Here is a 27,637-nt window from a genome sequence, read left to right on the forward strand (position 1 = left end):
TGATTTAAGCTGGGCCTGGAGAAACCGGCACTGGATCACCAACGGAAGAACCAAGCGGCCCTGGGAAGTCTTGGAGTGTTGAGGGTTTATTTTACACCTGCGGGCTCATACACCTGCGGGCTCAGAGGGGCGTAATCTCCCAAGGTCTGAGCCCTGAACAAAGGCAAGGGGAGCAATACATATCTTTCTGCTTTCATAGCTGCAACATTTCTGCAACATTTCTATGTGCACAGCAAACGAGCAAGCAAGGGGGAGTAGGTGCCTGGCAGAGCCGGGAGTGAAGCTCGGGGGAACTTAAGGGAGTTTCTGTTGTGTTTGCGAAGAAGAGCAGCAGAAGGGAGCCACCTGGGCCAGACTGCTGTCCTTGCAAGGCGTTCCCTGTCAGTTGCACTGCTCTGACTGCAAACATCCTGCCTTGCTCTTCCCGGAGGCCCTCCCCCTACTCTGACTGCACCCACACTCCCTGTCTCACAAGGACTGGCGATCTGCATCAGCACCTGCCTCCGCCCTCCTTGCCAGGACTCATCTCTGGGAAAATCTTTGAACTCAGCGGAGGGTTGAGCTCTGACTCCAGGACGAATGGAGAAGTGCAAATGTGGTTACTGGGGTGTCAGTGTGAAGAACCCCATTCCCCCCAGGTAGACTTTTCGTTTCACATTCTACTTTGCATGTCCCTCACACACAATTCCAGGGTTTAATTGCATTGCTTCAATTGATTTTAATTGCAGGGAGGTTCCTGGATCCAACCATGGCCCCACGGTCCTTCCCCCCCACCCTAAGGTCCTGGTTCCCGGATTGTCAGTTGCTTCAGCTTCACTGGCAGAACTTGCGTCCACCCCGCTGGAAAATGCTTTTCCCTTGAACTGTTTTCACGGTGAGGAAGAAAACATCTTTCCCAGCCACAATGGTCCTCGCAACTCTGCAACATTGTATGTTGAACTGTCTGAAACATCCAGATAGGTAGGATGCCGACCTTCACGGAAAGAGGAGATAAAGTTAGTGAGCAAGGGACCTGCCAGCAGGGGGCGGGGCTGACCCAGCCTCACCCGCCCGCCGTCATGCGCAGACCGTCCCCGCGCACGCCCCGCTGCTGCCCGCTTCTGCCAGCCGCGCAGGTCCCCGCAGACCTGCAAGCTCCCAGCGCGAGGCGGCGGAGGCCCGGAAGAGCGTGAGTCTCTCCGCCCTCCGTCTGCCATACGGGGTCCGGGGTCCCTCCGGTCTGTTCACCGCCCCCCACCGTGCTACCTCCGACGTCGCTGCGGCCGCCCACGCGCACCCCTCGCGGTTCCCAGTCCCCGTGAGGGGGGCCCCGCCCCTGGCCTGGCCTCCACGCGCCTTTCCCATCGTTTTCCTGCCTGAAGCCCTTCCCTGGCGTCTCGGGCCTCCCGCGCCGGGTGACGTTCCTCCACGGGCTGTGCGGCTCCCGAAGCGCAGGGCCGGCCGCCCAGCTCCAGGAGGAGACCAACCGCGCCCGCCGGTCTCCTGCTGGCCCCTCCGGCCGACCGCCGCGCCAACCGCCTCTCCGCGGCCTCGGGCCGGGCCCTCTGCCACCCAGGCCGCCCCTGCGAGGCCCCTCTTCCCCGGAGCGCGATGCGGGACGCGCGCCGGGATGCCTGGGACGCCCGGGCTCGAGCCCTGATTCCACCGACGGTGAACGTGCTCTCCCGGGAGGCCGGCGTCCGGTGCCTCGGCGCCCCTGGGCTCGCGGGCGACGGTGCTCGGGAGAGGCCGGGCCGGAACGGCGAGGACAGAAGCGGGACGAGTGCGGAGGTCGGGAGGCTGCGGGAGAGCAGGCGCAGGGAGAGGACGGGCGAGCCCGGGAAGGAGCAGGCGGCGGAGCCGGGGGGAGTTAGAGGCCAGCGGGACCTCCGGGTGGAGGTGAGCCCCCGGGGAGGGAGGCCCTTGGGGGGCGGCGGGGAGGTGCGGGCTGGGAGCCGTGTTGCAGGGCGGCCCGGAGGGCGGAGGAGGGAAGCAGAGCCGCCGGGGTGCCGCAGAGGGGACGGGGGGCGCTTGACCGGGCGGAGGGCAGGGGAGTGACTGCGTGGAGAGTGTAAGAGGGCGGGCGGAGGGCGGGAATGCGGGGAGAGCGGGGACCGTGAGGAAGGCCGGGGAGAAGGGGCAGCGGGAGGGGGACCAGTTGCAGTGGGCGGAGCAGGGGGGAGAGGTGGCCCTGAAGGGAGAGACGGCCGGAAACGGGACGGCAACTGAATGAGAAGCAACCCAGCGGAAAAACACAAAATCAAAGAGAAAAAGAAATAGGGAGGTGGATATACAAAATAAAAGATGATAACACAACCTTAGAGAGGCAGGGGTGGAGGCTGACGGGGCGGTGGTGTTGAGGCTCTGGATCCTGATGTTTGCTCAGTGATTCAGTTGTGATACATCGGTGGCTTTAAAAATACATCTAAAATTCGTTTCAGTGGTAGATATGAGACTGAGAATTGCAAAACTTCTAGTAGGCTTGTGCAATTTATATTGTATGTCAGAAAATAGCTTAAATTTGCAACTTTTAGCCTGAGGGCAGTGACCTGACTTGGTCAGTGGTGGGTCACCCCCTTCCGTTTTCCTGGTGTGGGTTAGAGGTTGGGAAAGACAAGTGTGGAGGAAACGACTGTCACTGTACGGTGCTCTTTTTAAGGGTACAGTAAAATGACTGCTTTGCTTTTTAGTTCCTTTATAATGGAATTTTATATATGTACATACATATATAGACACTTAACATTTAATTCATAATTTGGTAGTTTGAGATGAATGTTAGTTGTTTCATTCTCTCCTTCCTTATGATTCTCAAATAAGTTTTGGTGCCTTTAATGAACTCATGTCATTCTTTTATCAGGATGATATATTCTAACATTTACTTTTAACTTCAAAATGACTTAGACTTGAAAAACTAGACGTCATTTCCTTTTTAAACTTGTTTGTGGTTTACGTCAGACCTGCAGTCTCTGTCCCCTGTATCTTCTGTCTTGGACGTGTTCTTTGGGGACCAGTTAAACATTTTAGACTGTTTGGTAGTTGGTAGGGATGCCAGTAATATTTTAAGAGTCAAAGACTAATTTAACCAGTGTTGTAGTACTCAGTTTTCTTGCCTTTTATGTGATTTATTAACATAGTGAGCTGTGACCTCAGAGTAGTTGTTCCCCTCTGGTCTCTCTTGCCTTTTTTCTGCAGTGTTGAAGATGCGCTGGATTGACTTGGAAGCTCTGTGCAACAGAGCCCAACTATGTCTGGTGCAGCAATATTCTCAAAACAAAAACAAAACCGCACCCATGTGTAAAGCTGAAATGAAAAGGAAACACGCTCAGAACTTCTACAACTTACTCGTTCAGTGTTGTGCTCACCTGTAGTCACTTTTTCACAATTCTGCATTTTAAAAACATTTCACAGTGACTCTCTGGAAAGGAATTAAGTGTTGGTATCAGGGTGAGAACCTGGATGTGCAATGCTGACTTGTGGATGTTACTTTGGTCGCAGCCACAAATGGTGGTATGTGCATTCGAAGCACACAGAGGACCCCTGCACACAAGCACAGGCCTACCATACACTCCATTCTCCCATCTTTAAAAGCAGACGTTATGGCACACACTGCAGCAGTGGGGACCATGGCTGTCCCCACACCCCTCTTCAGGTCACAGACCCGGTCTTGATCACACCCCATGGAGGCCTGACATCCCTCCCTGCAGCCACCCCCAGCCTCAGGAGAGGAGGCTCAGCACCCTGGTGCTCACTGCTGCACACAGATGACGTACATTAAGGCTGGTCCCATCTCACCTCCTGGAAGGGGAACCTCTGGTCAGGTAACACTCTATAAAGGTTTTCACACCGATAGTAACATGTAACTCCTTTTCCAGGAAATAATTGTAAAATATTTTAAAAATACAGAATTGCAAAAACATAGCTATACATGTGCAAAATATTGAGAGTCAGTTGTAAGCTCTGAGCAGATTTCTTTTTAATTCACCTTTATTGATGCATAGGTTTTTGGTGCAGAGTGTGCAAGGGCTTCCCAGGAAGGCGGGATCTGAAGAGTGGTGGAGGAACTCACTGGGTGGCCTAAGGAGGTTACTGTCTGCCAGTCCCTCCTGAGCAGTGGGCAGCAGGGGACCATCCTTTCCACACCGGGAGGTCCCCCATGTGGTTGTGGCAAAGGAAGGAAATGCGATGACTCTAAGCATTAAACGGCATGTTTTCCACATTCAGGATTGGCTTCTAAGAAAGACTCACGTTCCCTGAGGCCAAAGTCCGGAAAAAGAGGAGGACAGCAGAGAAGGAGCCGGGAATGGCTGTTCCTCAGGTAAAGCCCCTACCCTTCGGGTGACCTTCTGTCTGTCCTACCTGAGGGGCCCTTCCTGGGTCTCCCTGAGCCCTGACCCTGACTGCGTGACCTGGTCACGCAGTCGCCCCTCAGCACCTCTCATCCCCACTTCGGTTCCATGTCAGCTGACCCAGTGACATGGGGCTTGTGCAGGGGATGGGGCATCAGGGTGGGTGGGCAGCAGGGACGCATCCGGGGCTGCACCTGGATGCACCGTCAGCTCTCCGTAGCCCGGATGAAAGAGGCTGCAGGGGGAAGCCACGTACTAATGTTCATAAATATGTGGTAAGTTGTGGGAAAGGAGACCAAAGAGGGGCAATCTTTTCTGCCTGATTTTGAATATATTTGAAGCTGGACACGTGAGTCACTGGCTCAAAATCTTAATGATCGGGAAACCATCAGAGACAGAGGGTGTGGGATTCTATCATGCATTTTAAACTATGGCGTCCACCTTTCCAGCACGGATGGCTCCTGGTCGTGTGCGTGGTAATGACCTGGCTGGGACTTCGGGTAGTTCAGCACTTTGCACGGCACTCCGGGCCGGGTGCATCCTGGGCCGCTCCCCGAGCTTGAAGGAAAGCTTCCGGTCTCACTGTTCTATGTGTGCCTTTCATATAGGGTCCTCGTGTTCACTATTCCTGGTTCCTTCAGTGTTTATCTGCAGAGTTTGTCAAACGTTATCAACGACTTTTTCCCCATTAACTGAGATGATTGTGTGTTTCTTTTCCCTTCCTTCCTATTAATGGAGCGCATTAGCATTGAGTGGTTTTTGTATGTTGAATATTCCCAGCCGTACAGGAATAATTCCACCTGTGGTCTGTACTGGTTTGAATGTGCTGTTGAATTTTATTTGCTGGTATGTTAAGGATTTCTGCATCAATGTTCTTCAGAAATATCGGTCTCTACTTTTCTTCCTGTCTCTTTTTCTGGGTTTGATGTCAGAATCATGTGATTCCATACAAGTGTTTCTGAAGATTTATAGCAGGATTCGTGTTTATTCTTCTGTAAGTATTTGGTAGGCTCCTGGGGAAGCCTTCTGGTCCTGGGTGTGTGTTGGAGGTTTCTGAGGACTGCTTGACTCTCTCTCGTTGTAACTGTTCACATTTTCTTTATTACTTGGTGATGTGGTCTGCGAGGTTGTTATGTTTCTCTGAAAGTACCCATATTTTCTAGGATATGTAATTTCTTGGCATATAATTGTTCATAGTACTTTCTTATAGACCATTTGCAACATTTCTGTGACACCTGTTGCAGTGTCCCCCTTTCATTTCTGATTTACTTGAGGGTTCGTCGTCCTCTCTCTCTCTCTCTCTCTCTCTCTCTCTCTCTCTCTCTCTCTCTCTCTCTCAGCGTAGCTAAATGTTTGTCAATTTCTCAATCTTTCAGAAAACTTGTTCTCGGTCTCTTGATTTTTAGGTAGTTTTCCTATTGTGTTTCATTTCTCCCTGCTCTGATCTTATTCCTTCTACTAAATTTTGGTGCACTTTGTTACTTTTCTGATTTCTTGAGGTATAAAATCCTATTTCTGATTGGAGACCACTCGTTTTCTGTAATGTAAGATTTACCACTGCAGGCAGCCTCCTCAGTGCTGCCGCCACTTACGTCCCCCGAGTTTGCTGTGTTGTGTTTCCATTTTTATCGTGATAGTTTTAAAAATCCATGTGATTTCTTCTTTGACAGAAAATCTAAACTTTCACGTAATTTTAAGTATACACTGTAGTGTGCCAGCGATACTGTAGATCTGCAGAACTTATTTCTCTTGCATAACTAAAACTTTGTACCTTTTGATTTTTGAACAGCATCTCCCCATTTCCTGCTTTCCCCTCCCCTAGCCAACAATGTTGTACCCTCTGATTCTCTAATTTGGACTATTTTAGATTCCACATACAAGTGTGATTATACAGTATTTCTCTTTCAGTATCTGGCTTGTTTTAATTAGCATAGTTTTCTCTAAGGCTATACATACTGTCAAATAATGACAGGATTTAACTCTTTTGTAGAGGTGAATAGGATTATATTGTACATATATATATATATAGCATTTTCTTTATCCATTCTTGTGTCACTATTCATTTAAGTTTCTATACTGGTCTATTGTGAACAGTCTTTCGGGGAAAATTCATGGAGTATTGGTATGTTTTTGAGACAAACTTACTGAGGTGCATATCTCCCTGTCCTCAGGAAGCCTGTCCACTGTGGCCAGATCTGGAGGGGAGAGGACCAAGGGGTCCGTTCTCTGGGGTGGACCTCAGCAGGCACATTTGCCGGAAAGCTCAGAGCTTCAGACTTGCTCTTGCTTCCCATCTAGAACATTCTAGAATGTTCCCAGGTGTTTGTCCTCCCCTCATTGCTCCTTGAACAGTGCTGAACCCCCACGTCCCCTCCCTCTGGCCTGTCCAATCTCCTTGTCCCTTTACCTGGTGTCCTCTCTAGGGCGTCCACAGCTGGGCAGGCCCTGAGAGGAAAGAACAAGTGAGTGCTGGGCCCCCCCAGGAATCAGAGGGTGGCAGGGGGGCTGGGGGTCATCCCAGGGTCCTCACCTCTCCTGGGGCATCTGCTCCTTGCCTGCGCTGCTGCGGGGCCCTAAAGACAGTCAGGAGTGTGAATTAAGACCAGCCCTCTTCCCAGCACCCCAAACAGCCTGCCCAAGTCACCCCACCCTCTTCCTGAGACCTACTGTGTTTTTTCTGATGCTGGCGCAGGAGGAAAATGATCAGGAGAAGGAGACAAAGGAGAAAGGCCATAGAAACCCCAGCGAGAATATATATGTGCTCTGCCGACAGGCCTGGTGGAGCAGGGGAGGCGGGACCGGTTACCAGCGCCGCGCACCTACCGAGGCCTGCTGCGTACCATGCATGCACTGGGGGACTGTCGTGCACATTCATACACCAAATCCCTCTCATGCTCAACAGTCCTGAGACTGTTACAGAACCGGGGTCCTGAGTGCTGAAGCCTCCCCGCACAGAGCACCAGCCTTGGCGACACCAAGGCCCGTTCTTGTCCCCCTGCTGCAGGAAGCACACTGCAGGCATGTGCTGCTCTGTCCCCGTCACTCACCGCCATCGTTACTGTCCTTTGCGTGTGTCTGCGTGTCTCCTGGAAGGAGGGATCAGGAGACACGGGTCGGAGGCCTGAGCTGGAGAGAGAAGGCTCTGAGCCTTCCCAGGCCCTCGCCAGGGCCTCCCTCACTGCCTGGACCCTCGCCTGCTCCCCCTGAAACTTTCAACGAGAACAGAACCGCTCCACATCTGTGCTGTCCAATAGGGTGACCATACGCGACTATTCCTCTTGAAATTTAGGTTAAGTAAATGTAAAAGTCACATCCACAGATGCACTAGCCATGTTTCAAGGGCTCAGTGGCCACACCTGGCCGACTGGGTGGCACAGATATCCAGTGTCTGCCTGCAGGAGGTGGCCTGGCCCTGCTGGGCTCCCCCTCTTATAGAGACAGGCCCCCTTCAGGAATAGAGTGGGAACCCTTCCTTTCTCACCCCCTCCTGACCTCCCACCGAAGCGCAAGACTCCCCATCTCAGATTCCTCCCTTCTCTCAGTATCCCCAGACAGGGTTGGAACCGGTCCAATGTGCAGAGGCCCAGCTGCCTGAAACTCTGTCGTTATGGGGCAGGTGGTGTCCCACCAGCCAGGGCCCCACGGGGGCATGCGGGATATCCTCCGGCTCCTTTCCATGCACCCACTCTGTAGGGCGCAGCACCACCCGTTTAACAGGTGACCCCTGGGCCAGGGATCACTGGGCTCCTCCACGTGCGGGGAACCCCGTGTCCCCTCTTCTGGACAGCGCCCCTCCCTCCGGCTGCTCCGGAAGGCCGAGTCCTCAGTATCCTTTACGAAAGGCAGGAAACCCCCCCCTCGGAGTGACATCCCCTCAACACCGCGTCCCTGGCCGCGGAGGCAGGACCCCACCCGGCCTTCTAATGCCGTGGCCGTCTGGGCTTTCCTTCCAGACATTTACTACAATTTAAAGTTATATATATGCCATGTACATAGAAATATATATCATAACACATTTTTATATTGTCCATATAAAAATATATTTGATCGCAAACAAATATACTTAAAATAGTAATAACATAATTTATAGAAATATTTTAATTGTATTTTAAAAATATTTGAAATGTAAGCTGTATATCAATCATGCATATTTAATATGTAGTTGTATTGGCATTCACATATATATAGTAATACATTATAATGTTATAACCATCTATAATACTGCGTAATACTGAACACTTACCATATGTGATAACATCAACGTATTTTTAATGGTAGCATTTTAATACAGTTAATACGTATATTAATGCATGTTGATTCTATTAGGTACATGTTACAATACGTAATGTAAACATGTATTCTAATGTATTTAAATTACAGAGCTGAAGTTTTACCTCGCAAATTATGTGTATTTTGTACATGCACTTACACACCGACGTGCGTCTGCACTCATTCCGACCAGCCCTCCTCAGCGAAGCCCAACGGTGCAGACCGCTGCTGGCACCCACGATGCGAAAGTCCCCCGAGGGCGCTCTTCCTTCCGGCCGCAGCATTGCTGGCCCAGCACCGTGTGCGCCCCCTGGGGAGGAGCCGGCCTGGAGCTGGAACCCCGATCCCTCACGGTCCCACTGCCAGGGAGGAAGAGGGCAGGGAGCGGGCAGGGGCACTGCCCCGTGCCTGACTCGCCCAGGGGCTCAGGGCCCTCCGAGGGGAGGGACGTCTTCCTCCAGGTGGCCTTCGCCTGTGTCCAGGCGTCACCGCCCACAGCGCCGCCCTCCTCCACAGCGTCCGAGTTCGCAAGGTGCGCTGTCAGTCCCTTCGTCCCTCTGTCCCGCTGCCACCTGCAGAGCGCGGCCAACGGTAGGCCCCTGCCCATGACGGAGCTGCGCAGAGCTGCGGCCGGGCATGAGGTCAGGGGTCTGGCCGCCCTGGGCAGGCTGCACCCCTCAGAGCCTGGTGCTCCGGGCAAGCAACTTTTGTCTTTTCAGCCCAGGAAAGGGGCTGAGGGGTTCAGAGGAGCCCCACCCACCTGGGCCGTGGCCCCCGTAACTGCCTCCTGTGTCTGTGCCATCAGCTTGGGACCTATGACAAGCCCCCAGGGCCTCTGGGCAGCAGCCCCCGACAGCAGCATTACCACTCCCCAGTCCGGGCCCAGGGCAGAGGCTGGGCCTTGGAGATGGACCCCCAGCGCAGGGCGCCCCAGAAGCCCCTCCAGGAGGAGGCGGGCGGCTCGCCACCTGGGGACTAGGAGCTGACCTCTCTGGGGCTTCCTGTGCCCAGGGCCATGGCAATGGCCGAAGCTTCCGTGGGGGCTGCCTGGGTCCCGGCACATGCCCTCTGCACCCTGCGCAGCCTTCCGAGGGCTGAGTCTGGCCGTCACGCACTCCCAGACAGACCTGGGGCGTAAGGGAGGCGTTCTTCCCTGTCACCCACAGCTCCAGAAGCTCGCTGCGCTCAGACCAGAACCCTTTAAGGTAGTTGCAGTGAGAGTGCCCAGCAAGGTCCTTGTCTGCAGGGACGGGGAATCTGGCCACCGTCTCGTGCAGTGGGTTCTTCATGTCTGAATGACTGCCGGTTCCCTTCTCCAGGCGAAATGTATCAAACCCAGTGGGGCTGTGGCACTCGATGGTCACAGGCTGCCCCTGGGGGATGACAGAGCTCCGGTCGGCCCGCATGGAGGGCCTGGGCAGGGCCCCTAGGAGGGAAGCGGGGCAGCTCTCAGGTCCTTGTTAGGACAATTCACCTGTTCCAGGTGCTCAATTCAATTTTCTTTTTAGCAGATTTCCAGAGTTGTGCAACCATGACCACAATCCAATTTTAGAACATTTCCATCTCCCACAAAACAGCCCCACCCCCACTGCCGCCTCTGCCCCTTCTAGGCGGCTGTGAATCCTCATCAGGGCAGAGCTGTTCCTCCCACTTGACGTAAGGACCCTGAGACTTGGTCATATCTTGAGCTTCACTCAGGGTGACAGGGGAGGTGTCAGCGGGGGCGAGGGGCCCAAGAGTTGTTGCTGCAGAGAGTGTCTCCCTACCTGCTCAGAGCCACTTTCAGGGAGACAGAAAGGGCCGGGGGGATGGGGAAGAAGACGCAGGGTGAGGAGGGCCAGGTGACTGGTGGGGACACAGGAGTCTGGGGTCGATCAGAACGGCTCTGGCCAGTCTGGGGTGAGATGGCGGGGGGGCTGAGGGGCCGGGCCGGAAAGCTCCAGGAGGTCCGGCAGGGGTGGGTGCTGGTGGGAGCATGTGGTGGTGCCCACAGATCTGGCCACGCAGACACCAGGGGAGGAGGCCCCTGCGCAAGGCAAGTCCTCTGCGGGGCCCTCATCTCTGGGTTTCCTCTGTTTTTTCTACCTCTGTCTCTGCCTTATTTCCATCTCCTTGTTAAGGTTCTTGAAAACCCGCATCTGGGACGAGAAGGTGGGGAGAGGGGGTGGGGAGAGGGGGTCTGCAGCCCTGGATGGGAGGGAGGTCTCAGGGCTCCCAGGCCCCGGATAGAGCAGGGAGCTGGCAGGCAGCTCCTGTGAATTCTTTCAAGCGCATCTTGGCACCTGTCTGTCCCTTTGTGGGTGCCCACCGTGTCTGCGAGTTCTCCGAGTCTGGGAGACACACACGTGACCCCTGCCCTTTTGGGAAGGCCAGAGGAGGACAGACACTGGTCAAATGATTGTCCAAATCCATAGCTGCCAACGGACCCATAACTCAATGGGGTGAGTGCGTGACTCGGGCAGCCTAGGGGAACCTGAGCTGCCCGCGTCCTGCCCTTCCCAGAGGTCAGGGGGAACAGGCATCTGAGCCAAGCTCCTGTGAATGTCCCAAGCCTAGCGCAGAGGAGGGGGGTAAGGCGGCCCGGCGGCCCTGGGGCGAGCCACGCCAAGGCGATCTTACTCTATCTGAAGATAAACTGAAATCTTTCAAATTGGGGAAGTACTTTGAAGGCACTCCACACAAAATTAATATTTCCCCTGATAATAAAAATATACGAAAAATAAATGAAAAATGTAACTAAGACGTAAACCCTTCTAAATCCTGCCCTGGGTGATATGTTTGTCTGTAGGGAGTGAGGAAGATGGGCTCAAGTCTGAACTCAGATTTCGCCCCAACAAGGGTGGCTTTCTCTGCCCAGTGGGTGCTGAGCGGGTCTGGGCTTGTGTGGGGGTCGCTCGTGGGCCACCCTGGCTCTGTTGGGTCTTGTGGGTGGGTTGATCTTTGACGGCACAGGTAGAGAAGGCAGAGAGGCCCAGCAAGGGTTACACATTTAGGGTTGTTTGCAATTCAGGGTGCATCTCAGGGCCTCCCCCAGCCCCCAGGATTGGCACCACTCCTGTGTGGAGCTGACTCTGGGGTGCAGAGGGTGGGGAGAAGAGACTCACCCTCCTGCGTGCGGATCACCTGGCCCACGCAGAGAGCTGAAAGAGAAGCCCCAGTGAGAGAGCGCCCACCCTCCCTTCCTGGGGGGCTGCTCTCACTGGGCTGCTGGGGCCCGCAATCAGCCTCCATAACTCCAAACTCCCCTGCCCCCAAATAGCGTCCTGCTACCGTCCCTTCTTCTGCTTGAAAATAGTCTCCAGGCAGATTCCCAATTCCTCCTTTCCAACAGGCACTTCCTTTCCGGGGCCCCTCTTGGGCCTGAACACATGACGTCCTAAATTCCCCGGAGACCTTTCCTAGGATTGAAGCTTCAGTGGTCGGACTTAGGTTCAAGGCAAAAGCCAAGGGCTGACCCTAGGGGGGCCTCTTTGCTCCAGGACTGCAGTCAGGACGGGGCAAGGAAGCAAGCCTCCCTCCCCAAGTCTCCCCCCAGACCCCTCTGTCCCTCAGCCCCCCACCTCCATGCTAGGACTCACCGAGGCCCAGGAGGCTGGGGAGACGGGGTCATGGCCCAGAGCCCTGCAGCCCAGGCAGTCCCGGAGCCACAGCAGAGGGGCAGAGCCTGCAGCTGACACAGGAGACAGGGTGTGCAGGCCGGGACTGCCAGGGGTTTCTACAACAGCCTCCCCAAAAGGGGAAGAGCCATTTCTCCTGTTCTTCCTGCTTTTCCCGAGACAGACAGGGGAGGGCCTTGGCGTCCTTAAGATGCTTCTCCCCTCCGAGCTCTGAGGAGGCTGAACTTGTCTCCGATGAACCCGTGAGGTGTAAACCACTTTCTCCATCTAGGGGACAAAGCAGGACATGGATTTGTGCCCAACAGTAGGACTCGCACGTCAGCCCCAGCTCCACAAAACAACCGTCTGTTCTTGGGCAAGACAGTACGTCAGTTTATGCCAACATTTCCAAATATTTAAAATGGAAAGTCTAAAATCCTCTTCGAAGTCTTCAATATTACAATAGTTGTTAAATTCCCAGCAAGGTATTGAGTGCATTAAAAAATCCTACTAAGCTTACAGCCTCGGTCTTGGGGGAGAGGGTAAAGTTTGGGTGAAGGCAATCTAGCAATCCCATTTGCAGTGACTGGTTAGAGGGGGGCATATGACCAGGTATGGCCAACGATACCTAAAGCAGCTATAGCAGGATTTCAGGGAATCCTATTTCTCCCTGAGGAACAGACGGTCTCATGAAAACCTTGTCCCCTTTACTCCTGTCCTTCACTCGCAGCTATATCGTGATGATGTGGTTTCTGGAGCTGCAGCAGCCATCTCACCACCATGAGGCACCAGGCCTGAACACAGCGGTGAGAACACTGAGCAACCTCAGGTGGAAGGACACAGATCCAGGGTTCTTAGAAGTTGCTAAACCAGTCCTGGGATTGCCTATTCCTGGAATTCTTAAAAGGTATACAATAAATACCCTAGGTTGTCTGTCAGAATGTTGGAGTAAGTCTATGGACCAACACTCCATCTTAAAATATAATTATTTAAAAAAACCCAAAACAGCTTAATACAATATTCTAAAGACCTTCTTAAATGCCCCATAGAAATGAAAACTACGTGAGGGCTATGCAATCAGAAATTAAAGGAAGGGGGGATTCCCCAGAGTCAAGCTCAATGTTGAATGAGGCTCTTGCCTTGATAGCAATAAGTGAGGTTTCATTTCCATGGCCTTGCAGACCATAGGGACTAAAGGATGAAGCCCAGGGGTCACCCTCATTAAGGAGTCTGGGGAGACTCTCCCATTGCTAAACCAGAATTCAAAAGCTTTCATTGTAAGAGTGAATCAAAATTATTCATCCATTTCTGAGAGCTGCCCAAGAATACGGGGTTTGAAGCGTAGCAGCAAACAGGAAGCCCAAAAATGCTGGTCCTGGGAAATGACTAACACACCAGCCAGCCCTGTGTGTCTGTGACTTTCTGGTCTTTTTTTTCTGTGTGTGTCTTTGTCTGTCTGTCTGTCTGCCTCTCGGTATCTCTTCCTCTCTTTGCTCTGCTCTCTCATCTCTACGGAGTCTAGGGCCCCAGCCCTGCCAGCCATGCCACTTGGTCCTTTACAACAGGACCCGCCCCCCAAGCTGTGTGTCAAGGAAGGGCGGACCCCTAAAGGCTGCCTTTCTGGTCGGCTCTCCGAAGCTGGCCGGGCTATTTCTCATCCTTCTGAGACACCCAGGAAGCAGATGCGGGCACCCTCCTGGAGCCCCTGCTCCTGGCAGACACAGCCCAGTTCCCGCGGGGCGGCCGCAGGCTCTCAGCCGCAGCAGCCCTGCCCGCTCCCCAGACAGCAGCTCCGCCCCTCGAACCTCAGCCTGGCCTCGTTCACCCCGTTCTGCCTCTCAGCTCTGACTCCCGTGGCCAGCGGCCTCTATGCATTAAACTCCCCTTCCGACCTTTCTTCCGTCTTCATTAGTGATTTTTAATCAGCTCCATTGAGACATAATCTACATACAACAAATTGTAAGTATGTGCGAGTGCATGAGTCTGGCAGGTGTGAAACCACCCTCACAGATTTCCATCACCCCCAAAAGATTCCCGCCCCTTTGCCCCCAGGGGACCACTGATCTTCTTTCTTTTTTTCTTTTGGGAAAGTGTATGGTTGGTAACATTTTTTAAACCAGCTTCTTATCCTGAAGTCATGTTCGATTTGCAGAAAAGTTGCTAAGATGCCGAGAACCCTTGTACACCCCGTGTCCACTTTCCCCTAATGTCCACATCGGTCAAAACCAAGCAGTTAACACTGATGCAACGAATCCTAAACCACAGGCTCATTTGGATTGTATCCGTTTCTTCACTAATGTTCTATTCCTGTGCCAGGACCCAATTCAGAGGATGGTATTTTAAATACTTTAAAATACCTAGAAGAGTTTGTTTTCCTGGTTAGGTCCTAATCATGCCCAGGGAGAATGTGCGGATGGGCTGACCACTTAGGACAGGAACGGCTGAAAGTATCAACATCTGTGGTTCCTCCACATACGAACATCACAGGGGCCACAGGGCGGTTATTCTGGGTTTTTACTTAAGGCAATTTGGGGCTGTCAACGTTCCCCACTCTCAAAAGGCCCTCAACCTTGGCATTCTCCTACAGTTGTGATCCCCAACAACTGGAGAATATTTATGTCCAACGCTCACTACAGGACAAGCATCGTGCATCTTCCTCAAACAAAACCTTTACTTGGAGTGTTGCACAAATATTGAAGGATGATTCCATTCATAGATTCGGGTCTACACACAGTGTTTGCAAATTAAATGTAACCTGAATGTCAGGTGCAAAGCCAGCATCTATACCAATCAAATGACATGAGATGCAACATGAAATGTTATCAAAAGATGAGTTAGATGAAAAAACAGATTGGATCGGTCATTACCTGGGGCCAGAGGTGGGGTGATTGGGGAAATGTTTAAGTGTACATATTTGTGACTTGTAGGTAAACCCTGGAGTCCTAATGCGTGGTATGGTAATTATAGATTATAAAACTGTATTCTAGGCATTAAACCTGCTAAGAGACTAGATCTTGATTGTTCCCACCATCAGAAGAAATTATAATTACGTGGCATGGTAGAGGTGTTAGCTAACGCTACAGTGACATAGTGTTGTACATTTTAAAATTGCATGATGTTATATGTCAGTTGTACACAATAAAAAAAAAAAGATGTTTGCACCAGACGAATCCAAGTAGTCCCAGAAGGCTGGAGGCACGGTCCCTCCCGCTGACCAGCTCTCCGCCTGGGACTCCGATGAGCCATGACCCACCGTCCACTCCCATGGGCAGACCCGGGCTCCCAAGCTGGGACCTGGGGCTCAGAGCGCACTGCATCTTCCAGCCCTGGGTCTCGCCCTCCACACACAGAACAGCTGATTGAATCTCAAAGACCTCCATTTCTAAGCGTCCCCAGCTTGGCCCGGCCAAACGGGAGCATCAGCAGCGGGGTCCACGGAACAGAATCGGAGCCTGAAAACCCAGGAGTCTCTGCTTTTCGCTGTTTCCAGGAGACACAACTGCAAAGCCCTCCCACGTCACCCACATTAGCTCACCCCTCTGTGCTCCACACTCCTGCCTGGGGATCCCCTTCCAGTTCAGCCAAGAAAGCAGCCTGTGGATGGGGGCGACTCACCCATCTGCACTGGATCCTCTGTTGGAACCCTGGAAGGAAGGCTTCTTGAGGGGTGACCCACCTCCACAGGAATCCTGGCCTCCTAGTAACTGTTGTCCAGGCTACCAGCCCTGGCCGCTGGGCCTGGGATGGGGCGGGGACGCACGCAGCTTCCCACAGGCTCCCGCCCCAGCTGTGGACAGTATTTTCCACCAGCCCTCTCCTCCGGGCTCTTGCAGGACTTACCAAGACCACAGGTGATGAACGTGTGCTTGCAAAAATACTTGTGCTGCCCTTGAGGCAGGAGCTGCACAGAACCGAAAGCTGCACAGGCTGTGATGTGCCGGGCACCACACCACAGCTCAAGTAGTCTGCAAGTTGGCAGCGGAATGTAAGGATGTGCGGCTTCTTGCTACTCGGTATAGGTCTATGATTTTCCCCAGGCTGGGGCTGAGCGAAGAGCATACCTCCCTGAACTCTTCCTGCACGAGACCCAAGGCCGTCTTAGGCAAACCTCTCCCCTGATGAGTGCTGGACATGAATCTCATCGCTGCCTCAAGACCTATGTCCGAAGTGGTCACAGTTCACCATTCCCAAGAGCTAAACTCATATCAAAGCTTTCTAAAAATATTTTTCTTTTCTCCTTTTCCTTCACTAGAAGCTCTAATTACTGTTGGAATATACAACACTTATTTACCAATTGCATGTGCGAGTATATTATTCTTACAAGAAAAACTGAAACACACATTTAGATGATTATTCCCCCTGAGTTTTGTCTCAATACCACTTATAAAACCATTAATTTTTGTTCATGAAAGTCAATGGGTTATTGAATGTATCTTGAAGGTCGATAGATTTGGCAAAGCACGGTGTTTGTAAAAACCAGTCCTTGCTAGAGGATGCTATCTACAATCCTCTTATTCATGGACCAAGTAAGATCTCTCTCTCCCTCTCCCCCTCCCCCACCTGCCTTCTGATGGCTCAGGCCTCCTCCTCCCTCCTCTCTAATCTGTATTTTCCTTAAAGGCAGCCCTACAGCCCTGGCCCTTGGGCGCATACACTGCTCACGTAATGCTGTATTCAGTGGCGTGCTGGGGCCAGCCCAGCTCAAAGCAGTTCCTGACACCTGGCTGCGAACATCTCTCCCCAGTTCCGCAGTTCATGGATGCCACATTGGTGGCGTGAAACCAAATAGTAGCCAAAGTGTGACATTTTACACCTTGCAGAAATTGGCAACTGCTACAAATCAGGTATTTTCTCTCTGAGAGCTGATTGTTAAACATTTACCACCATCCTGCCAGTTAATGTCCAGAGGCCAGTTTAAAGAAAATTAAGCAGACCATGTAAAGAAAAGCCCAGAAAATTGATCCAACCATATCCACCCCTGTGGTGTACCCGTTCTGCCCCATTCTTTCCCCACCTAAAGTAACGGCGCCTGGAATCTCGTGTTCAGATTCCCCTGCATTTTGGTAGATACAAGTGTCACCACATGTGCATGATCTGTGTGGATGTCACTTTTAACTTCATGGGGAAATACAATGAGTTTTGAAACCTCATCAAATACAGAGCGAGCATGTGTCAGTATTTATTAATTCAGTAATGATGAAATCATTGATTTTTTTGTTCAAATATTTACCCTCTCTGTTGCTCTCCCTTCCTGCATGCATGCATCTGTTTCCATTGGGAAGGACGATTTATTTCCCTTTTGCACATACATCTTATTCTCTTGGTACCCATCTATTGGGGACGAATCGTTGTTCATAGCAAGATGTGTCTTGTTTTCTACCTCCCTTTTTGAAGGGCATTTCTTGCCCTCGAGTCCCAGGCTGGCCATCATTTCCCTCCCGCGCCCTTAAATATGGTACCCATTGCTGCCACCATTAATCATTTCTGCTGCAGATGAACTGTGAATCTTACCATGGCTCTTTTGAAAATAATGGGTCCTTTTTCTTCCAAGCTTCTGAAGATTTTGTCTTTGTGTTTCAGTAGTTTCTCTATGATGTGCCTTGTGTGTGTGTGTGTGTATTCATTTTTATTGAAGTACCACAGACAAAGTGCCCATGTGCAGTGCACAGTGTGATGGATCTTCACAGATGGAGCACACATCTGCCCCTGCCACCCTGATTCATAAGCAGCATTACTGGCTCCATATCAGCCCCTTTCTTCGGCTTCCCAGCGACGCTTTTCCAAAAGTAATGTCTATCCTCACTCATATCAGTGTGGGTTCAATGTGCTTGTTTGCATTCTTTCCACAGATGTAAATACACTCTACTGTGTGTGGGTGTCTGGCTTCTTCCGTTTGACCACATGTTGGTAAGGTGTATCCACAGTAACGCATGGATGCGTACACCACCAATTCTCGCTGCTCTAGAATGTTCCTTCCTGTGAGTAGCCGCAATGTATTTATCCATTCCAGGGCTCACAGGCACGTGTGACCCCTGCGCTTGGACTGTGGTAGGTAGTGTGGTTTTGTGTGTCTCCGTACGTTTATTGATGAGCTTGTGTATGTGCATCTCTGTTGGTGTAAACCCAGGAGCGTGACTGCTGTGTTTCGTGCTGTGCATTTACTCAACTTGAGTGGGCGCTGCCCAGCATTCTTCAAAGTGATCATGCCCACTTACACCCAGCGCTCTACACCCCCACCCGCCCTCCAGGCTCCTCCCTTCTATTGCAGGCGTGTTCTTAGGGGGATCTTCTTGTGGTTTTAGTTTGCATTTCTCAGACACTAATGCAGTTGGGAATATTTTCATACTGTTTTGGTCATTTGGGTATCCTTTCTTTTTGCATGTCTATTTGAATATTTTTTCTCATTTCCTCATTAAAAAAAACGGGTTGATTTAAAAAAACTTGGGTTGACTATCTTTTTTTACAAAACAGTAGGAAGCTTTCTGTCTTTTTCATACATATGAGTTCCTGGTCAGATGTGTTCATTGTGAATATCTATTCCGGCTCCACTTGAGATTTCACTCTCTTACTGGTATATTGGTATAGAATAGAATTTCTGAACCTTTTTAGAGTCCAATTTATCTGTATTTTTATGTTGTGTTTAGTGCTTTCTGTGTGTGTGCCAAGTAAGAAGGAGCTGCCTGACACAAAGCCTGAAGTTCTCTGGATTCCTCCCAAAGCTGTACGTGCACGCTTTAGATTTGTAGCTTCAGTTCTGGGGAAATAACGTGGTGTGGGCATGTGTGTGCACATGCTAAGGGCTCAGATGCTTTCTTCAAGTGGAAACCTGATTAATACAGCACAGTTTATTGGAAAGCGCACCCTTTCCCCACTGCGCCGGGGTGTCCCGTGTCCTGTGTCCCATTGCATGACATTATATGTGCCTGGATTAACCTCTCTCCTGTTCTAACGTTTAGTCTGTATGTCTGTGCACCCATAACCAACACAGCCCGTCTTCCAGCTTCACGCCAAGGCTGGACACCTTGCCCAGCGAGTCTTTCCAGCTTTGTTTTTCTTTTTGAAGATGTCACTAAATACTTCTGGCCTTCTGTCTGTCTGGGGGAAAACATTTCCCTGGGTTTTGATTGAAATTGCATCAAATTCACAGACTCTTTTTGGCAGTGACATCTTTACAATATTGAGTGGGTGGCCATTATTTAGGACTTCAAAAGCTCTCTCAATGATGTTGCGGTTTTACACCTTTTGTTAGATTTATTGGTTTATTAGATGTTTGTAGACTATTGTATATGGCATAGGTTTCTATTTTATTTCCTGTTCTACTTTTTTCTCCTGATATGAGCAATGACTGGGTCTTGCTGGCCTTCTACAGAACGGCCGTGCAAAGCTCATTTATCAGTTTGAATAGCTTGTAAATTCTTTGGGATCTTATATGTACACAATGTATTCTGAGATCAATAGCAGGTTTTATTATTTTCTTTCCAGTGCTTATGCCTTTTGCACATTACCTTGCTCTCTTGCCTGGCTAGAATCGCCAATACAATGTTGAATATTTATTTTATAAATTATAAAATAAATTAGTCATAGCAATGGAAGTACAGCATAGAGAATATAACCAATATAACCAGTAATATTGTGATATGTTGGTATGGTGGCAGAGGGGACTGCATTTATTGTGGAGAACATTCAGGAATGTATATAATTATACACGCTGTACATCTGAAGCCAATATATTAGTACACACGTATATATATATATACACACATATATATATATCATCTATATTCCAATTAATAAAAAAGAAAAAAATGATTTCACCATTTGATACGATTTTTTTGTAGGGTTATTTATATATCCTTTGCCAGATGAAGAAATTTGCTGCCCGAAGTTTGTGTTGTGTTGTTCTGTCTTTCTGCGAGTGGCCGTCTGATTCTGTGGGCCGTTCTGCACCTGGACGCTCAGAGCGCCCCTCTGCGGCTTCCTCCTTGAGGGCATGTCCCCTGCCTCGGCTCCTGGGCCTGCCCCGGCCCCTCCCTGATCTTCTGTGCCGGTGACCCGGGACCTCCGCTCCCTGCCAGGCAGACCCGCGGCGCTCTCGCTGTTAGATCTGCTTCCCAGTGTGGTGGGGCTTGTGGGGTGTCTGGTGGGTTCATCAGTCGGGCTTCTCCAGAGAGACAGACCCAACAGGGAGAGTGAATGAGTGCGTGTGCGTGTGCGTGTGTATAGGAAGGAAAGTGCCAGGGGCACAGAGACAGAGAGAGAGGGAGATAGGAAGGGGCTGGCTCACAGACTGTGCAGGCCGGCAGGTCCGAACCCTGCAGGGTGGGCAAGCCGGCCGGGAAGTGCTGCTACCCCGCCCCCGCAGTCGGGGGCAGAGTTCCCCCGTCCTTGGGCACCTCAGGCTGTCTGTGCCCAAAGCCTTCTGCTGATGAGATGAGGCCCACCCGCAGCGCGCGGGTCAGGCGGCTCTGCCCAGTCTCCTGTTTTAAGTGCTGACGTCATCTCAGGGATGCCTTCACGGCAGCATCCAGACGAGTCCGAAAAAATCCTGGTGCCATGACCCGGCCAGGCGGACCCTCGGAAGTAGTGGCGCAGCTCCTGACAGGCCTGCCTCCCAGGGTGCACACCGACGCCCGCCATCGCTTCTGCAGCCCAGGCGGGGCACGGACTTTGAGCGGCGCTACTAACGAACAGCAGGGGTGCATCCGTGTGCCCCACCGGTGTTGGGCTGCCGAGGGGCGAGCCCGCCGTCCAGCGGGCAGGCTGCTCCCTTGCCCTCTCAGCCTGGTGCCTGGATGAAACGCGCTGCCATCTGGGAGGAGCCGAGGGCGGCCTCTGGCCAAGACCCAGGAAGGAACCGAGGCCGCAGCCCGACCCCCCTGGGACAAGGAATCCTGCCCACGGCCGCGGGTGAGCAGTTAGAACACCGAAAACCAAAACCCCCGACTGAATCCCGCAGCCTCTGTTGGCAGAGCTGGAGCCCGGAGGCTCCATGCCTGAGGGGCTTTCTCAGCCCTCAGAGCCTCTACTGGGCCTGGAGATTCCGGAGCGGCCCAGCCCGGGACCCGGGACCAGGGAGCAACCGCAGGCGACACGCCCCTGCCTCCGCTGGTCGGGCGTCCAGACTGTGGAGGCCTGGCACGCGGCCGGCATGGCACCCCCTGCTGTCCGAGCTCAGCGGGACCACCCCCGTCCTGGTGCCTTCCACTTGCCAAGCCTTGGGCCTCGGGAAGGGCCGTGGCAGGCGCGGAGCCGCTGCTCTGAGGCCACCGTGCTGACAGCAGGGGTGTGAAGCCCAGCGGGACAGACAGATGTACAGGAAGTGACGCCCAGAAGCTCAGCCCCAAGCAGGTTTCACTTCCTTGTCCATTTTCTTACAGAAAAGGGGACAAACTCCTTTCCTTGGGCTTTGCTCTCACCACTGACCCAACGGGCGGTGAGGGATGCTTTGCGGGATAACACATCTCGATGGCTGGGTTTATATCTCTAGAATAGTTTTAGGTTCACAGCAAAACTGAGCAGGCGATGCAGACACACCCTGCCCCCCGCATGCACAGCCTCCCCCACCGTCAGCATCCTCACCAGATGGCACGCCTGTTACCACTGATGAGCTCATGTTGGCACAGGGCAACCACCCACCCACAGCCCATAGCATCCCTCAGGGCTCACGCCTGCTGTACATTCTGTAGGTTTGGACAGATGCCCAATAGCATGTATCCTCCATTACGGTGTGTTGTACTGAATATTTCACTGCTGGAGAAACCCTGTGGTCAGCCACTCATCTCTCCTCGTCTCAACACCTGGCAACCACTGGCCCTTAGTTTTCTTTCCCAGAATCTCATACAGTTGGAATCATACATTATGTAGCCTTTCAGACTGGCTTCCTTCACTTGGTAATAAGCATTTACATTTCCTCCATGGCTTTTCATCACTTGATAGCGCATTCCTTTTTAGTGCTGAATAATATTCCATTGTCTGGAGGTACCAATGTTTATTTATCCACTCACCTACTGAAGGACATTTGCTCACTTCCAAGTGCTGGTGATGATGATAAAAGCGGCTGTAACCATCTCTGTGCAGATTCTGGTGCAGACATAAGTTTTCAATTCGTTTGGGTAAGGAAGGTGCACGATGGCTGGATCATACAGAAAGAATATGTTTAGCTTTGTAACAAACCACCAAGCTGTCCTCCAAAGTGGCCGGGCCGTTTTGCATTTTGCCCCAGCAGTGAGAGTTCCTGTTCCTCCACATCCTTGATAGCATTTGATGGTGTCAGTGTTTTGGGTTTTGGCTCTTCTAATAGGTGTTCAGTGGAAACTTGGTTCTTAAGATGTTGAGGGAGGTGCAGCACCCTGGCTGGGGAGTCAGACAGCGCGAGATCCTCCTCTGAGCCTGTCTACCACAGCCTCAGTGTCCCGGACAACTCACGTCCCTATAAAGCTTCATGAATATGAGCTTGCGAAGTCCCTTTCTTCAGAAGCTCGTCAACCAATATCAGTTGTCTGTCATGGGCTTGGTGTTTGGGTTACAGGAGTGAACAAATATGACAGTTCCTGTGCCCAACAGAGCTCCCATCTTGTGAGGAGACAGACTCAAACAGCGAATCATAAATCATTTAACTACCATTGGGAATGAGAGAGGGGAACACTAGTCACTGTAACAAGCCAACCCTAAAATACCAGCATCTTAGCAGAGGAGCTTGTTTCCCACCCATGTAAATGGCCGATGGGGGTGTTCCTGAGCAGAGTTTTGATTTCCTGTATGGAACGATTCCAGAACAGCAGCTTCCTCCATCCTGCGGCCTGACCATTCTCTAGGGCAACACGGTCCTCTGCTTCCAACCCAGTCGGGGGGAGAGAGAAGAGAATCTACATCCTCTTGTAAAAGCTGCTGGCGTGGAAGTGACACACGTTATTTCTGCTCAGATGTCTTGGCTATACGTAGTTATGTCACACGTGGACGCGAGGGGACTGGACAGTAAAGTCCCTGGTGGGTGGCCCCCTCACACACACAGTCCACTGTAGGAGAGACAGTCACTTGTCTGGTGAGCAGCCAGGCATCCGTGTCACATGTGGACGGCCATGTCGAGGCACTCACGTGAGCACGTGCAGCAGGGAGCATGTTATACCCCCTCTGACCAACGCATCGCCTGGGGCGATGGACTCCACTAGTAGAAAGACCTCTCAGAGTTCTGAGTGACAACAGCAGACACATGTGCACGTGCCCTCCGGAAACCAACCAGCGGGGGACTTGGTGGACCTGGTCAAGACGGGCCCATAGAGAGCAACACACCAACATGGCGGGCACCACGCTGCCTACCGTGCCCCAGGCCTGTAGACAGGGTACAGGATGTGGCCGTCGGAGACAAAGGCCCACCACCCTGGGGTTTCTCACCCAGTGTTTTGCAGAAAGGCCACAACCAAAGCCTATTTCCTCCTCCCTTGATGGGGAGCAGAGCCGACTGTCTCCCTTGCCCTTTCTCTTTCATACTCCTGCCCTACCTGGGTGTTATCTCTGACCCACACACCACATCCAGAATGCCAGGGCGGCCCTGGGCTCTGCAGAGGGATTCATAGCATGACCTGACTGTGGGACGGACATGATACCGTGACGCTGGCTCAGTGTCACAGAGCATGTGGGACCTTAAGCAAGCTGAGCCCGGGACTGTGGGTGTAGGCAGAGTAGGGTGAGGGCCTCCCGAAAAAAGGAAAGCAAAATAACTACAGTCAGAACAATGTAACAAGATGCAAAGAAGTCCCTGTTGTAAGTCCATGTTAAGCATTACGTGAAATCAGGGTCACTCTAATTCTCCAGGGTAAAGATACTAGACTAAGAATACAGACATCGTCAGTGAGATCAGTTAAAGCTCCCAAGGCCAGGAGCGACTTGGCCTGGAATGTTTAGACGTTCACCAGGTAAAGAAAAGTATCTCAGCATAACCCATGACTGCACTGTATCAATTAGATCACGACGCTGTAAAATTCCCTTAGCCTGCTAAGAGGCGCAGCTTAGTTGTGATGCACCCATGTGCTGTGATTCCCTCTCTAGCCCTAACCGAGTAAACTGCAACCTGGGCAAAAGATTAATTTGGTAAGCAAGCCCAGCTATAAACATCCCAAAAAGTTAGAAAGTAAGATTCTTAACACAGTCTTCAGCAACCCAGCCCACCGTGGGGGCAGGGCAGGCGGTCTTACCTGATGAGCTCCCGGAGGGAAGCTGCCGTCCTGGGAAAGAAGCAGAGCCGCAAATTTCCTGTTACTCATCAAAAATGAGCATTCTGCGCCCGCTCAGCGAGGGGCGCCCGAGCTCCTCTCCCCCATTCCTGAAAATCCTCAACCGCGCATAAACCCCCTAGACAGCGCACCTCCGCGGGCTCTCTTGTCCCCTCCTGGCCTGAGCCGGGAGCTCTGTCCTCTCACTGTATCTCTCAAGAAAAGCCTCTCCCGGCTCTCCTACCCTGACTGTTTGTGAAGATCATTCTTGGACTCCGTGAACAAGAATCCCAGTATCAAAGCCACTCCCCAAGGAACGTTAGTAAATGGGATTTGGCGATTTTCTTTTTCTGTTTCAACCCACGTGTATGTATGTATTGCACGCCTATTAAGGGCCTGGTCTGTGCCAAATATTTGAGATGCACAAATCAATGGAGCTCATAGTCTAATGAGGAAGACACATATCAAACTGTCGTGTCATATACTTGCAGAGGGATAGGGAACTGCAGTAACTCTGGGCCTCGGGGAAGGCCACCCCGGAGACACTGAGCTTACAAGCATGGAAACTGCCAACGTGGGCAAGCAGAGAGGAGGCGTGGGGAGACTGGGCAGAGGAGACAGCTTCTGTGAAAGCCCGGAGTCAGAGAGGGCTTTGCCAGGTCTAAGAAGCCGAGACAATTCCAGAAGAGCTAGAGATGGGAAGACAGTGAGAAGTTCCATAGAGACCGGATGTGTAAGGCTTCCTAAAGGCCGTGTAAAGACTTGGGATTTTATCTTTAAGCTGATGGGAAAGTTTTTAAACCATAGCCCGGCATGATGAGATTTTTGTCCAACATGTAGCTGTAGGACCACTTCATGGAGACAGAATTGGAGGAGGTAGTAAACACAGCTAACAGACCACCACTTTCTGAGCCCCTAAATGCGAGGCACCATTCCGAGCCCTCCACGGAGGACTGCTTCTCACAACGAGTCCGTGAAGGTGTTTGCATCATTAGCCCCACTTTATAGATGAGAACACAGGCTCAGAGTGTTAGCTAACTTAATTAGCAATGTGCATCAAGGAAGCTGTGGAGCTGGGGTTCAGCCTGGGCAGGCCCTATGTCCTCACCTGGGATGGCTGTATCATATTTAGCAATAGTACACTGAACTATACTTTAAATGTATTATAATAAAAACGGCATGGACAGACCAGGTAGGAAGCTCTTGACCTCTAGGAGAGAGGGGAATTGCTTGGAGTGGGACGGTGACAGCTGGAATTTAAAAAGGTGCGTGGAAAGTACTTCTCCCGAGACGTACCTGGCTCACCACTCCAGGCTTGCGCCAGTCCTCCTTTCTCATTTCTACCTCCCCAGACCCTTCTTTCCAAAACTGCTGCACTCCCTCTACATTTTATATTGTCTTTTCCCCCCTCTTCGATGTGTAGCGTTAGCCTTGTTATGTATTTTACTTATTAGTCATCTTTACCATCTGTCTCCCCCTAGAATATGTTCTGGTTCTAGCTTCTAGTGTTTTTTCTGCAGTATTTCCTACTTTTCCTGGACTGTTTGTATTTTTCTGGAGGGGTTCCTATCATGTCTTTGCACCCAGAGCAGTATCTGGCGCCTAGCGGATATGTAATAAATATTTTTGAATGATGCTGAACACACAGACACATACAGAACACAGGAAGATAAGGAAGACCGCAGCCCATTGCCACCGGACACGAGCCCAGGGTCTCTGTTTCTGTAAGGGGAGCCCAGCTCTGCCAGCCTAAGCTCTCTGACTCTGGGCAAGTGACTCTCTTTATGCTTCTGCTAATTCCACCGTAAAAAAAATTTTTTTGAAGTAATGGTACTTAACTCTCAGAGGTATTGTGAATTTTCAGTGAGTTCATATGTTAAAAATGCCCAGGCATAGCCTGACTGTTAGGGCTCAGATATTGATGATAATTATGATTATTATTGTGGCTGTTGTTCTTCTATTTATCTGCACAAAATAGCACTAACAGAGAATCAACATTCTTTTCAAGAACTTATGGAACAGTGGCAAAAGTTGACCCCTTACAGAGGTACCGATTTCAGATTACAAAATAAATTAGTCATAGGAATGAAGTCCAGCTTAGAGAGTATAACCAATGATATCAGAGTATCTTGGTATGGTAATTGGGGGTAACTACACTCCCCGTGGTGAGCCTTTAGCCATGTATGTAATTATCAAGTCACTATGTTGTGCATCTGAAGCCAATATGATATTGTAAATCAGCTATATACCCATAAAAAAATAAACAAAAAATTTAAAAATCAACCACTTATGAGTCCCCCAAAGAGATATCAAAATATGCTGTAGATTTACTGTCACACAAACCATGTTCTCTGACTATGAAAATAGTATCAGAAATCAAAAATTAAAAGATTAAAAAAACACCCCACAAAAATTAAAAGATTGAAAAACACACATTTTAAAATGGAAAAGAAAGTTTCTCCATAAGTCCTGAGTTTCAGGGTAACAAGAACACCGAAGTTATGAAATCTTTAGAAACCGAGGGAGTGATTCGTGTTGCCCACGGTGATCCTCAGCCGTGTGCTGCATTGTTTTGCCATTTTGCTGATGAGTCTCAGAAAAGTGAAGGTGCTTGTCCAAGGCTGCAAAGCCAGGAAACCGCAGGGCTGGGATTCAGACACCGGGTCAGCTGTCTTCCTAGTCGGAATGCTTCATCTCGCTGCAGCAACTTGAGTTTCACATAAAATGGTAATGATCTGTATGTGATCAATATAAGTGGAATGCAATAAAATATTAGTCTTTTGATTTCATGTTCTTGTAATATATCTCTACAGAAAAATAATGCTTTTGTTTAAGTAGCAACAATTTTTATGGGCAAATAATAACGCAGTGTGCTTTTCCTCTAACCCTCTTCTCTTGAACACAGTTTGAAAGAGTACTTGAATGGTAATGCTTTCTCCCTCTGAATGACTGACTGCTTGGTTGAGGATAACGTCAGGCCCTTAGAGGGTGGGGACGAGACCCCTGCAGGGCTTGAGACGGTGACCTCAGGAGAGGCTAGGAAGGTCCTGGTAGGACGGAGGGCAAACCTAACCTCCATGCCAGTTTGGTTACAGCCAGTCCTGCCCTGAGACAGCAGGAGAAAGGGGGCTCTTAACCTCATCCTGAACAGGAAATGCTTTCCCATGTCACCTGACTGGGTGCTGGGGTGGGGATGCCTCAGTAGCTTGTGCATTGGCCACCAGGCCACTTTATTACA

General features: G+C 51.0%; 1 protein-coding gene and 1 long non-coding RNA gene across 14 annotated transcripts in view; one reads left to right on the top strand and one right to left on the bottom strand.

Annotated features, from left to right (window-relative positions):
* LOC140847183 (uncharacterized) overlaps positions 1-27,637 on the top strand; it is a 131,599-nt gene that overhangs the window by 57,205 nt on the left and 46,757 nt on the right. The gene's annotated exons all lie outside the window — the stretch shown is intronic.
* On the bottom strand, positions 704-2,691 carry LOC108389180 (uncharacterized). 2 transcript variants are annotated; one of them, XR_005063318.2, is made up of 2 exons: positions 2,297-2,691; positions 704-973 (listed from the first exon to the last, which is right to left on the bottom strand). It is a non-coding gene; the product is annotated as an uncharacterized lncRNA (long non-coding RNA). The 2 variants fall into 2 exon arrangements; XR_012126916.1 differs by lacking the exon at positions 2,297-2,691 and adding an exon at positions 1,336-1,475.

The sequence above is a fragment of the Manis javanica genome, chromosome 17, assembly GCF_040802235.1.
Source record: "Manis javanica isolate MJ-LG chromosome 17, MJ_LKY, whole genome shotgun sequence".
Lineage (NCBI taxonomy): Eukaryota > Metazoa > Chordata > Mammalia > Pholidota > Manidae > Manis > Manis javanica.